Below are 13,239 nucleotides of genomic sequence, written 5' to 3'. Positions count from 1 at the left end.
TCCCTCTACCGACCCCCCCTTTCCCACTTCCCCCTATTGTTAAGTTGTAGCTGGGTTATAGCTTTCATGTGAGAGTCCCAAATTAGTTTCATAGTAGGGCTGTGTACATTGGGTACTTTTTCTTCCATTCTTGGGATACTTTACTAAGAAGAATATGTTCCAGCTCCATCCATGTAAACATGAAAGAGGTAAAGTCTCCATCTTTCTTTAAGGCTGCATAGTATTCCATGGTATACATATACCACAATTTATTAATCCATTCGTGGATCGATGGGCAGTTGGGCTTTTTCCATGACTTAGCTATTATGAATTGGACTGCAATAAACATTCTGGTACAAATATCTTTGTTATGTTGTGATTTTTGGTCTTCTGGGTATATGCCCAGCAGAGGAATTACAGGATTGAATGGCAGATCTATTTTTAGATCTCTGAGTGTTCTCCATATATCTTTCCAAAAGGAATGTATTAATTTGCATTCCCACCAGCAGTGCAGAAGTGTTCCCTTTTCTCCACATCCACGCCAACATCTCTGGTCTTGAGATTTTGTGATATAGGCTAGTCTCATTGGAGTTAGATGATATCTCAGAGTAGTTTTAATTTGCATTTCTCTGATGATTAAAGATGATGAGCATTTTTTCATATGTCTGAAGGCCGTGCGCCTGTCTTCTTCAGAGAAGTTTCTCTTCAAATCCCTTGCCCAGCCTGCGATGGGATCCCTTGTTTTTTTCTTGCTGATGCGTTTGAGTTCTCTGTGGATTCTGGTTATTAAACCTTTGTCAGAGTTATACCCTGCAAATATCTTCTCCCATTCTGAGGGCTGTCTGCTTGCTCTGCTTACTGTGTTCTTAGCTGTGCAGAAGCTTTTTAGTTTGATCAAGTCCCAGTAGTGTATTTTTGAAGCTGCTTCAATTGCCCGGGGGGTTCTCCTCATGAAATACTCACCCAGACCAATTTCTTCAAGGGTTTTCCCTGCATTCTCCTCTAGTATTTTTATAGTTTCATGTCTTAAGTTTAAATCTTTAATCCAATGAGAGTCTATCTTAGTTAATGGTGAAAGGTGTGGGTCCAATTTCAGTCTTCTGCAGGTTGCCAGCCAGTTCACCCAGCACCATTTGTTAAATAGGGAATCTTTTCCCCACTGAATGTTTTTAATTGGCTTGTCAAAAATCAAATAGCGGTAAGTAGCTGGATTCATCTCTTGGTTCTCTATTCTATTCCAGATATCTACTTCTCTGTTTTTGTGCCAATACCATGCTGTTTTGATCACTATCGATTTGTAGTAAAGTCTGAGGTCTGGTAGTGTGATTCCTCCTGTTTTGTTTTTATTTCTGAGTAATGTCTTGGCTATTCGAGGTTTTTTCTGATTCCATATAAAACAAAGTAATGTTTTTTCAAGATCTTTAAAATATGACAGTGGAGCTTTAATAGGGAGTGCGTTGAAATTATATATTGCTTTGGGTAGTATGGACATTTTGATAATGTTGATTCTTCCTAGCCATGAGCATGGTATGTTTTTCCATTTGTTAACATTTTCAGCTATTTCTTTTCTTAGAGTTTCATAGTTCTCTTTATAGAGATATTTCACGTCCTTTGTTAGGTAAATTCCCAAATATTTCATCTTCTTTGTCACTACTGTGAATGGGATAGAGTCCTTAACTATTTTTTCAATTTGACTGTTGTTGGTGTATATAAAGGCTACCGATTTATGAATGTTGATTTTGTAACCTGAGACGCTGCTGTATTCCTTGATCACTTCTAGGAGTTTTGTAGTAGAGTCCCTAGTGTTTTCCAGATACACAATCATATCATCTGCGAAGAGCGAGAGTTTGATCTCTTCTGACCCTATATGGATACCCTTGATCGCCTTTTCTTCCCTAATTGCGGTGGCTAAAACTTCCATTACAATGTTGAAAAGCAATGGAGACAATGGGCAGCCTTGTCTGGTTCCTGATCTGAGTGGAAATGATTCCAATTTAACTCCATTCAATATGATATTGGCTGTGGGTTTGCTGTAGATAGCCTCTATCAGTTTAAGAAAAGTCCCTTCTAGACCAATTTTCTTGAGTGTTCTGATCATGAAGGGATGCTGGATATTATCAAAAGCTTTTTCTGCATCAATTGAGAGAATCATATGGTCTTTGTTTTTTAATTTGTTTATGTGCTGAATTACATTTATAGATTTACGTATATTGAACCAGCCTTGAGACCCTGGGATAAAACCAACTTGGTCATGATGTATAATTTGTTTGATGTGTTGTTGGATTCTGTTTGTTAGGATCTTGTTGAATATTTTTGCATCTATATTCATTAGTGATATTGGTCTATAATTTTCTTTTCTTGTTGGGTCTTTTCCTGGTTTGGGGATCAGGGTGATATTTGCTTCATAGAACGTGTTGGGTAGTCTTCCTTCTTTTTCTACATTTTGGAACAGGTTGAGTAATATAGGTACTAATTCCTCTTTAAAGGTTTGGTAGAATTCTGACGTGAAACCATCTGGTCCCGGGCTTTTCTTTTTAGGGAGGTTTTGTATAGTTGATGCAACTATAGTTCTGAACTTGATATGGGTCTGTTCAACATTTCCACTTGATTCTGGTTAAGTCTTGGAAGGTGGCGTGCTTCCAAGTATCGGTCTATTTCCTTCAGATTTTCATATTTCTGAGAATAAAGTTTCTTGTAATATTCATTAAGGATTTTTTGGATTTCTGATGAGTCTGTGGTTATTTCGTCTTTGTTGTTTCTGATTGATGATATTAGAGATTTTACTCTTTTTTTCCTGATTAGGTTGGCCAGAGGTTTATCTATTTTATTGACCTTTTCAAAAAACCAGCTTTTTGATTTATTGATCTGTTGTATTATTCTTTTGTTTTCAATTTCATTTAATTCTGCTCTAATTTTGGTTATTTCTTTTCTTCTACTGGGTTTGGGGTTGGAATGTTCTTCCTTTTCCAGTTGCGTGAGATGTCCCATTAAGTTGTTAACTTCCTCTCTTTCCGTTCTCTTGAGGAAGGCTTGCAGTGCTATAAATTTCCCTCTTAGAACTGCCTTTGCAGTGTCCCAGAGGTTCTGATAGCTTGTGTCTTCATTGTCATTTTGTTCCAAAAAATTGGTGATTTCTTTCTTAATCTCATCTCTGACCCAGCTATCATTCAGCATAAGGTTATTTAACTTCCATGTTTTTGTATGGGTATGCAGATTCCTGTTGTTACTCAATTCAAGTTTTATTCCATGATGGTCCGAGAAGATGCATGGAATAATTTCTATTCCTTTAAATTTACTGAGGTTAGCCTTGTGACCTAAAATGTGATCAATTTTGGAGTAAGTTCCATGGGCTGATGAGAAGTATGTGTATTCAGTTTTGTTGGGATGAAATGTTCTGTAGATGTCTGCTAAATCTAAATATTGGATGGTTAGGTTTAAATCTAAGATTTCTTTGCTCAGCTTCTTTCTGGAGGATCGATCCAACACTGCCAAGGGAGTGTTGAAATCTCCGATTATGGAGCTGGAGGAAATCAAGTTACTCATGTCTGTTAGAGTTTCTCTTATAAATTGAGGTGCATTCTGGTTGGGTGCATAGATATTAATAACTGAGATCTCGTCATATTGAGTATTACCCTTAACAAATATGAAGTGACCATTCTTGTCCTTCCTTACTTTTGATGGTTTAAAGCCTACTGTATCTGCAAATAAAATTGCAACACCTGCTTTTTTCTGATTACCATTTGCCTGAAATATGGATGACCATCCTTTCACCCTGAGTCTGTATTTGTCTTTTAAGTTGAGATGTGACTCTTGTATGCAACAAATATCTGGCTTGAGTTTTTGTATCCAGTCAGCTAACCTATGCCTCTTTAGAGGACAGTTTAAGCCATTCACATTGATGGAGAGTATTGATAAGTCTGGTGGAATTTTGGGTATCGAGTTTTTCAAAGGTCCAGTGGACATTTTTAATCCTTTCGCCAGTGTGGAAGTTGGAGTTTGATCCGAAGTTTCTGAGTGAGTTTACTTTTGTGGTATAGGATTGGGTTGGTCATTGTGGAGGATAGGTCTGAGAACATCCTGAAGAGCTGGTTTACTTACGGCAAATTTTTTCAACATATGAATGTCATTGAAGTATTTAATTTCTCCATCATAGATGAAACTCAGTTTAGCTGGATACAAGAGCCTGGGTTGAAAGTTATTTTGCTTTAGGAGATTAAAAGTTGATGACCAGCCTCTTCTTGCTTGAAAAGTTTCAGCAGAGAGATCTGCAGTTATTCTAATATTCTTACCTTTGTACGTTATAGTTTTCTTTCGCCGGGCTGCTTTGAGAATCTTCTCTTTCATGTTAACTTTAGTGAAGCTAATTATGATATGTCTGGGAGATGGCTTATTGGAGTTGAATCGTGCTGGGGTTCTGAAGCTGTCTGCTATCTGAATTTCAGATTCTCTAGGCATGTCTGGAAAATTTTCTTTCATAATTTCATGTAGAAGGGCCTCTGTGTCCTTGGCAGCCACTTCATCATTCTCCGAAATTCCTATAACCCTTATGTTGTTATTTTTCGAATTATCTGAGAGCTCTCTGAGTGAGTGATCCGTTTTTGCTCTCCATTTCTCTTCCTCTTTGAGAGATTGGGAGCATTCGAAGACTTTATCTTCAATGTCAGAAATCCTTTCTTCTGCTTGCTCCATTCTGTTACTGAGGGATTCTACTGTATTTTTCATATCTTTGAGGGCTGTAAGTTCTTGTTTCAGTGTGTCTAAGTCTTTGGTGGTTTTGTCTTTAAATTCGTTAAATTCTTGAGACAGTTTTTGAATTTCTCCTCGAATTCCTAATTCCATTTTATTAATCTTGTCTGCCAACCAAATTCTGAATTCGACTTCAGACATCTCAGCCAGTTGTTTATGAATGGGATCTTCAATCACATCTGCCGTATCTTTTCTTGGGGGGGTTGATCTATTCTGGTTATTCATGTTACCAGAGTTTTTCCGCTGATTCCGCCCCATGGTTTACTCCCTTTGCTTTTTCCCCTGGGGTTTTATCGAGGGCCCGTACAGTGTTGTGGCCTGAGAAACTGGGGCCCTGTCTGGTGTGGTGGAGCAAAGTGGTTCTGTCTTGTTTTCAGCTGGTTTCTGTTCGATCCTATTGCAACTTCTACTCTGGCTTGAAGTCTCAGCTGTGTGGAAAAATCAGCAATTAAGTCACCCCGCCTGCCCACCTCTGGCCCCAGTTGGAAAAGGAGAATCAAACCTTCCTACAATCGCACACCCAGGGCACCGCCTGAAGAGTCCTCAGTCTATTAGCCTAGTTCAAAAGGTCTGAATCAACTGTCTCAATCGGCACTTGTCTCGGGTGGAAGGGTTCAAGAGGTCTCTGGGAACTGGATCACAGGGGCCTGGTGACTCCTCTGACACAGCTCACCCCAGTGCAGCGTGGAGTCAGGAGGAGCCACCCAGCAAACAGAGCAGTCTGGGAAGGTTGACGTCTCCTTCCCCACTTTGCCCCTCCGTCGGACCCAGTCACTGGTATCTCTGCAGATGGCTAACCCAGTTGCCTGCAGTGAACAGACACTCCAGGGGTTTGCACCTGCCTGAATCACAAGGAAGTCTGGCAGGTCCCCGCAGACTGCCGCTATCTAGCAGGAGGAGATGGGGCCTGACATCTTTGAGTGTTTGATGCAGGTGGTGGGAAGGAGGTGTTCACTCAGGCTTAGCCCCGTCCCTGATGGATGCTGCTAACAGAACAGAACAGAACAGACAACTTTGTGAGGTTCTGTCTCTGTTCCTGTCGTCGCCTACAGGAGACGGGCTGTTTTGAGTTCAAACGTCTTTGCTGCTGGAGAATTGCGTCTGAACACCTCTCTGGGTCGGCCCCACCCTGGAGGCTTCCGGGTTTGTGAGCCTGTCACCGGTGGCCTCCTCTGGTTGCCCAGGGAGACAGGGGGTGTGGCCTCAGAATATCCAGAAGTGAGCGTTCTGCCGTTAAAGAAAAAACGGCTGTTGATCTACCTCCAGGGAACTGCTGCTCTGGTGTGGGCACTCAGGCGACCCTTTTCTCCTCTGTCCTGCGCCCCAGAGTCAGCACTGAGCGGCCGCAGTTTGTGCTGGGTCCATACCCCTTAAGAGATCCCCCAAGAATCAGAACTCTTGGGGGATGGGCCCCCAGACCCCGATTGGGAGTGGGGGTGGGAAGCTAGAGTTTCATTCAGTTTTACGCAATACTACGGTCCGGGGAGGGCTCCTGCACTGCACCGCAGGGAAGTGCCGCCAAGGCTTGATTTCCCCTCAGCAGAGTGCCCTCTCCTCGCTCACGTGTCCCAGAGTCAGCGCTGACCTGACGCAGCTCAGGCACTGTGCACTCCCCTCGAGAAATCACCCAAGGAGCCGAACTCCTGGGGGATATGCCCTCAGACCCCGAGTGAGAGTAGGGGTTCTCAGCTCTCAGCGGGGAGGCCAGAGTCTTATTCAGTCTTGGGCCCCGTATGCCCGGGGAGGGTTGGTGCACTGCACCGCAGGGAAGTGCCGCGAGGCGTGACTCCCCCTCAGCCCGGTGCCCTCTCCTCACTCGGCGCGCCTCAGAGTCAATGCTGACCAGTCGCAACTCGGGGACTGTCCACTCCCCTTGAGAAATCACCCAAGGATCCGAAGTCCTAGGGGACAGGCCTCCATCATTTATCATTTGGAGATAAATGATGCTCTCAGTGGGCGGGAGGGGAGTGCCGGGGATTCAGGGTTGCCAGCAAAGGATTCCCAAAGTTTTATTCAGCCCTATGTCTGGCAGGAGAACGCCACGGCACCCCAGTAGGGGAGGTAGGTCCAGTTTTTAGAAGGTCTCTCCCGTGGAGTGTAGTGGGAGGGCCTTTAATTTCTGCCCGCTTGTTCAATTGTGGGGCTCTAGAGCCGGTCTCATGGGGGAGGGGGACTCCCGTCCGCTTGGTGGTGGATTTTGTACCTTTTGTTTGCGTCCTTGTGATCACAACTTGCCTCAGCGGTGTTGATGTGCGTTCTTCAGCCTTCTCTCTTGGTGAGGCTCAAGTCCACCAGGATACTTACTAAATTCCTGTCCCTTAACTCTCCTTCTGGACGGGAGCCTTTGTTGAAAGCTGGCTTCAGTCCGCCATCTTGTCTCCCCCCTCCCAGGAGATTGGTTTTCAACACACTCTCCTCTTTACATCAAAATTATTTTCAGTAATAATCATGAAATGGAATGAGTAACAGCCAGAAAAGATATAAAGGCAATAAATTTTTTTACTAAATTTTGTGTATTGTATATATATATACATATACATATGTATGAGTTTCCTTTACAAAGTAAATTTTAATAAAATCCAACATCTAAACCTCTTAAATCATGCTGATGTAATGTTTTATTTTCTTGATTAATTTTTAAGCTCTAAAGGAGTTAACACATATAAAAAGAAAAGTAAAGTTCAATTTCAAAAACAGTATTTGAATTCAATGAAATCTTATATATAAGAAATTTTACTTACAAAACAAAAATACTACATCTTACATTCTGCATTGTTTCACTGTTTACACGGTAAACATAAATGAAAACTTCAAGACTTCAGATAGAATGACAAAAATGAAAAAACACAAGTTCTACTTCATGTCTGTACACTCACCGTGCAGCCCCTGTTTATTTTTAATATGTCAGGAATATGTATTATCGCAGGGGTTGGAGATAAATGATGCTCTAAGCAAGCTCAAAGGACCTTGAAGCTTTATAAACAAACTCTGGAAACGAGACACATTACTGATTTCATGTATGTCAGAGGCCAATCGTATAAATGAGAATAGTTTACAGAGAATGCAATGCCAAACACAATCTTTATTAAAGGGTAAATTAAAATGTGATAATTTGGAGTTTAGAATTTAGAACAAGTAAAGATTTTTTTTTTCAGGGAGGGAAGCATATTTTATCACTGACTTCGCTGAGAGTTACTGATGCATGGTGATAATTTGCAAACGTCAGTTCCCAGCTAGGTATATTGTTGTTTTTAACTGATTCTACACACCACGTACCCCCTTTTTTCCTGTTTTCATCTCCACTGTGCCCCATTTATTCTTGGTTCAACACTGCCAGTGAACAGATAGGTGGGTTGGGGGAAGTTGTTTTTTCTAGATATTAAAGAAAAATTAGTACTGTAATGGAGATCAGGTACCAATGGCTATTTTTTTTTTTTTTTTTTTTGCTCAATCCATCTTAATCTATTAAGTTTTAAGGGACACTGGAGGCAAATATATTGATTGGTTCAGATTTCTGAATGAGTAATATTAATATTAAATATGCTATTTTCATCTTGTCAATGTTGCCTTTTTTCCAAAGCTTTACAACAAACATCTCTTACTTTTATTGATATTAATTTAAGAAAAAAAAAACATGATTACAAATAAAATACGCCCAATCTGAACTGTCCATTCAGTTCAATCCCTACTCTCTTCCTTTCAACTTTTGGGGTGACAAGGCAGTGTTTCTTCTCACATAAAGACAGAAGGACTTCTCCCCATCACTGCATCCAGAACTCCCTGGAGTTCTCTGCACTTCCAAAAGCCACACTGCTGACTGTAGCCAGGAGACCTGAACTCCTTCCTTGATATAATATACATCACAATTTTTTCTTTATTATGAAAATACAGATATATTCAAATTAAAGTATACTGAAAAAAGAAATGTGAATGCAAATATAAATTGGGTACAGGAAAATCTTGTATAGGATTTCTGTTGCAAAAAAAAACATTTTTAATCTTAGTATCCTTTGGGAACATTTCTGAACTAAGTAACTCCCTGGGACAGGTATGAGTGGGACTAACAGAGAAACTGGATACTTAGAAGAGTATTCAAAGATGCGCCTGCTCTTTATTTCAGATAGACATCCTTTATAACAGCAACTTTCAACCTCGGATGCACATTGAAATCCCACAGAACCTTTAAAAAATACTGATGCCCAATCGTCTGATTCCTTTTCTGAATGTATTTATGTTCATTCATTCTTTACACGGTATTTGTTTCTAGTCCTTATCTTAAACATTTGTTATTGTTATTCAATTTTAAGCCTTTTTAATTTTGTGAAGACAGAAAGATAGAAACCTAATAAACACATGTTTACGTAAAAATAAATAAATACAGATCAGGTTGCAATTTTAAAAAAATAATAAATAAATAAAGCACCCTTAGTTGCTGGGGAAAAAAAATATATACTGATGCCCAGGTTCTCCCCTCAGAAATTCTCATTGAACTGGTTGAGGTGCAGATCAGCCACAGAAAATTTTAAACATCTCCTTGTTCCAACACGAACGTGCTGCCAACGTTAAGGACCAATACATTAGAAAATTGCTTCTCTGTTCTTGCTCTTAAATGGTCAGTACAAAATTTCTCTCTAGGAAAGACTGCAGCAAGCTAGAGCATACATATCAAACCTGCAAATTTTACTTAGATTATATTTTTGAAGATGATTAAGAAAGTTATTTTGACTGGTGGGACACCACACCTGCCATCAACCCTATGAATTACCCATGTAGAGAAGAAGTTTGAACTCAGGTAGGTCTTGACCCGAATTGTAACTGTTGTGACCATCATGGTGCATCACTCAAATTTCCCTTCAAGAGAACCTGCTCAGGAGCTCACAGCTGATGGGCAGACTCCTGCTCTCCACAATTCTGGATCCACCTTGGAACTTACAAAGTCCTTGCTTTCCTGGGGTGCCCCCAACCAATCACCGAGCATGGTGGGGCTATAGGACTGGGCCATTTCTACCCAGCGCAGGGATCCTCTACTGGGCTTCCTCTGCTCAGGGATTCCCAAGACACTGACTTGGCTGAGATTTATTAGAACTGCATACAGTCTCAAGCTCTTCCTACCAAGTCTTCCTTTTCTCTCCTTTCCCAGGGTCATACTGGCATCACGGTCCAAAGACTCTCTTGCTCCGTCCCCTTTTCTTTTTTGCAGGCCTTTCCCCCAATGAATCTCTTACCAATCTACTCCCATCTTTGCGTTCACTTATTAGAGCACTCAAATTGACATATGTTCTAACACCACTTGAAAGGGGGGTGGATAAAGATCTTTCATGAGCTTCAGTTTCTTCATATGTTAAAATGGAGAGAATAAAAACTATAAGGGATATTGTCAAGATTGAATGAGATATGTCATCAGTGAACAGAGTAACCAACTTTTTAGCATATAGAAAGAAGTTACTATACACCAATATCCCATCTCCGCTTTCCTGAACAAGTAAATTTCCCTTATGTCATTGAGCACAGTTTTACGCACTGTTGCTGTGCCTGGGCTAGAATGCATGACGGATGTGATGAAGGGTTTCTAAATGACAACAGAAGATACATTATCATATATGTATTTATTATTCACCTGGCCTGAAAGAGATGCAGAAAACAAAATCAAAATCCTTAGGGAAATGTTCTGTGTATTTCACATATTATACACATTTATTAAATATTACGAATGGAAATTTTTGACTGCTAAGCTTCCTCTTCAATGCAGAGCATAGAAAAACTAGGGTGCATGGGGGCGGCGCCTGTGGCTCAAGGAGTAGGGCGCTGGTCCCATATGCCAGAGGTGGCGGGTTCAAACCTAGCCCTGGCCAAAAACCAAAAAAAAAAAAAAAAAAAAGAAAAACTAGGGTGCAGGACTGCCACCAATTGATATCTCTGAGCCTAACTTAAGACCCCAGCAGGTTTCTGCCCATCTTCAAAAGCATGTATCCTTGACCAAGCATCGTGGCTCATGCCCTTAATCCTAGCTCTGGGAGGCCAAGGAAGGAGGACTGCTTGAGGTCAGGAGTTTGAGACCAGCCTGAACAAGAGCAAGACCCCTTCTCTACTGAAAATAGAAAAATTAGCCAGGCATCATAGTGGGCACCTGTAATCCTAGCTACTCAAGAGGCTGAGGCAAGAGGATCACTTGAGCTCAGGAGTTTGAGGTTGCAGTGAGCTATGATGATGCCACTGCACTCTGGTTTTCAAGACTCTGTCAAAATAAAAAAAAAAGCATATATCTTCAAGAAATCATTCACAGTTCATGCAAATCCACACAGGCTTGCTGCCCACAAAAACTTGCCAGCAGACATCTTGCAAGAATCTTGCAAATAAGGTATAAGCATTATCAGAAAAGTTTGGGGGGAGGGAGGGAGCAGGGTTTGAAACAAGGAGGATGACATGAACCAGCAACAAACCACCAGCACTGCAGAGGAGCCCTGGTCTTTATCAGGCTCAGCCTTGATGAGAGCCTTCACATGGAAATGAAGAATGACCAAGAGCTTCAAGGCAGATTACATGCTTATGATCGGCATTAAATATGACATTGGGAGATGTTGAAGAACTGTGACTACTATAGAAATTGATGAGAAACCTATGAAGAGATGCATAAATCAGTGAATCAGAATATTCCAAAGCTCTTTGTCCAAGGAGATGGTGTGGTCCTGGTTGCCCCTTCCTTGGTTGGCTGAGACAAGGAATTTAACCTGAAGGACACTTCGCACAATTGCCTTTTTAAATGTGCAGGACATTCAGAAATGGCCCATGGAGTCTTCCACTCCTAACATGACTTAATTTGTAGATAACTCACAACTTGTTAAGCTAAATGTCATTTTTATTTTTCTCCAACACTTTAAATGAATGTAACCAGCAGGGTGCAGAATTCTTTTTTCAGAAGTTAGTTTACTATATTATTCTTAGAGTTTCTGATATTTTTCTTTAAATTATGTTTTAAACAAAAGTTGGGGGAGGGAAGAAGAGAAATAGAGAATTATATTACTTATTGCTCCAAAATATAAATAAAAATGAAAAACTGACTTTTAAATCCAGTCAGCTCTTCTCTATTGCAGTATCTGTATTCCTTAAAATTTACCATGCTGTGTAAAAATGACACAGTAAAACTCCAGGGCTTATGAGAAAATGAGGTTAGAATCACAATGCTCAGAAACTTCATCAGTGAGGCCTCAGGAAAACAAGAGCTAATAAAAAATGGTAGCATTTTATACACACAAAATGGTTATGAAATACATAAATTCTATAATAATGATGGCACTTCACCTTGAAAAAGAACTGAAGTTTGAGAAAGAGTTACAGCTTATAAGTCTTATAAGGGATACCTGAAATGGATCTGGGTGTTCTAACACCAGATATAGGTGGTTGTGGCTAATACTACACATGGTGAGATGAAGCAAGGAATAGATATTTGAAATGTCTTTGTGTGTGTTTGTAAATTCCTATTCTGCATGCACCCAGGGTCTTTCTCAAACAAAACTGTATAGAAGGAAAGGCAAAATTTGTGTCATGTTCAAATTCTTTCCTAATATATCAACATGTTGCAACAATTTCAAGTTCTGCACTATAGCAGAACTTACTGAGTACTATAAGTCTCATAAGTAAATTTTCTTTTCACTGACAAGACTTAAGAGACTACATCATTGAACTAATCATTTAAACAAAATGGTGACATAACAAGTTTTTAATCAATCCTCTGGATAAAATTTATGTATACTAAATTTATATAGAACTAGAAGGATAGAGACGGACTGGAGATTTTTATTTATTTATTTTTATTATTAAATCATAGCTGTTTACATTAATGCGATCATGGGGCACCATACACTGGTTTTATAGACTGTTTGACACATTTTCATCACACTGGTTAACATAGCCTTCCATTTTCTTAGTTATTGTGTTAAGACATTTATATTCTGCATTTACTAAGTTTCACATGTACCCTTGTAAGATGCACCGCAGGTGTAAAGTACTGTTTTATTTTGTTGTTGTTGTTGAGACAGATTCTCACTCTGATGCCCCAAGTAGAATGCAGTGGGGTCATCATAGCTCACCTCAAACTCCTGGGTTCAAGTGATCCTCCTGCCTCACCCTCCCAGAGTGCTGGGTTTACAGGCATGAGCCCCCGCACATGGCCTGTTTTATCATTTTTAAGAGGCTATTACTGATCAAATAATTTTCTAACATTATAGACAAGAAAACAAAAAGAGAAATTAATTTCTCTTTCATTTCACAGTATACATATCTCATAATAAAATAATTTTCTTCTTGGAAGATGCCTGGAAGTGGGATTGCAGGATCAAATGGGAGGTCAAATTTGAGTTTCGTGAGGACTCTCCATAATTCCTTCCCATGGAATACTATTCAGCCATTCAAAAAGATGGAGGCAGGGTGGTGCCTGTGGCTCAAAGGAGTAGGGCACCGGCCCCACACACCGGAGGTGGCGGATTCAAACCCAGCCCCAGCCAAAAACTGCCAAAA

The 13,239-nt window shown here is 40.3% G+C and overlaps 1 pseudogene; it reads left to right on the top strand.

Moving 5' to 3' along the window:
• Positions 1-9,554: 9,554 nt before the first annotated feature.
• LOC128590056 (U6 snRNA-associated Sm-like protein LSm3) lies at positions 9,555-11,438 on the top strand (annotated as a pseudogene).
• The last annotated feature ends 1,801 nt before the right edge of the window (positions 11,439-13,239 follow it).

This window comes from Nycticebus coucang, chromosome 1 (genome assembly GCF_027406575.1).
Source record: "Nycticebus coucang isolate mNycCou1 chromosome 1, mNycCou1.pri, whole genome shotgun sequence".
In the NCBI taxonomy this organism is placed as follows: domain Eukaryota; kingdom Metazoa; phylum Chordata; class Mammalia; order Primates; family Lorisidae; genus Nycticebus; species Nycticebus coucang.
This window is presented reverse-complemented; position numbering and strand designations above follow the sequence as displayed.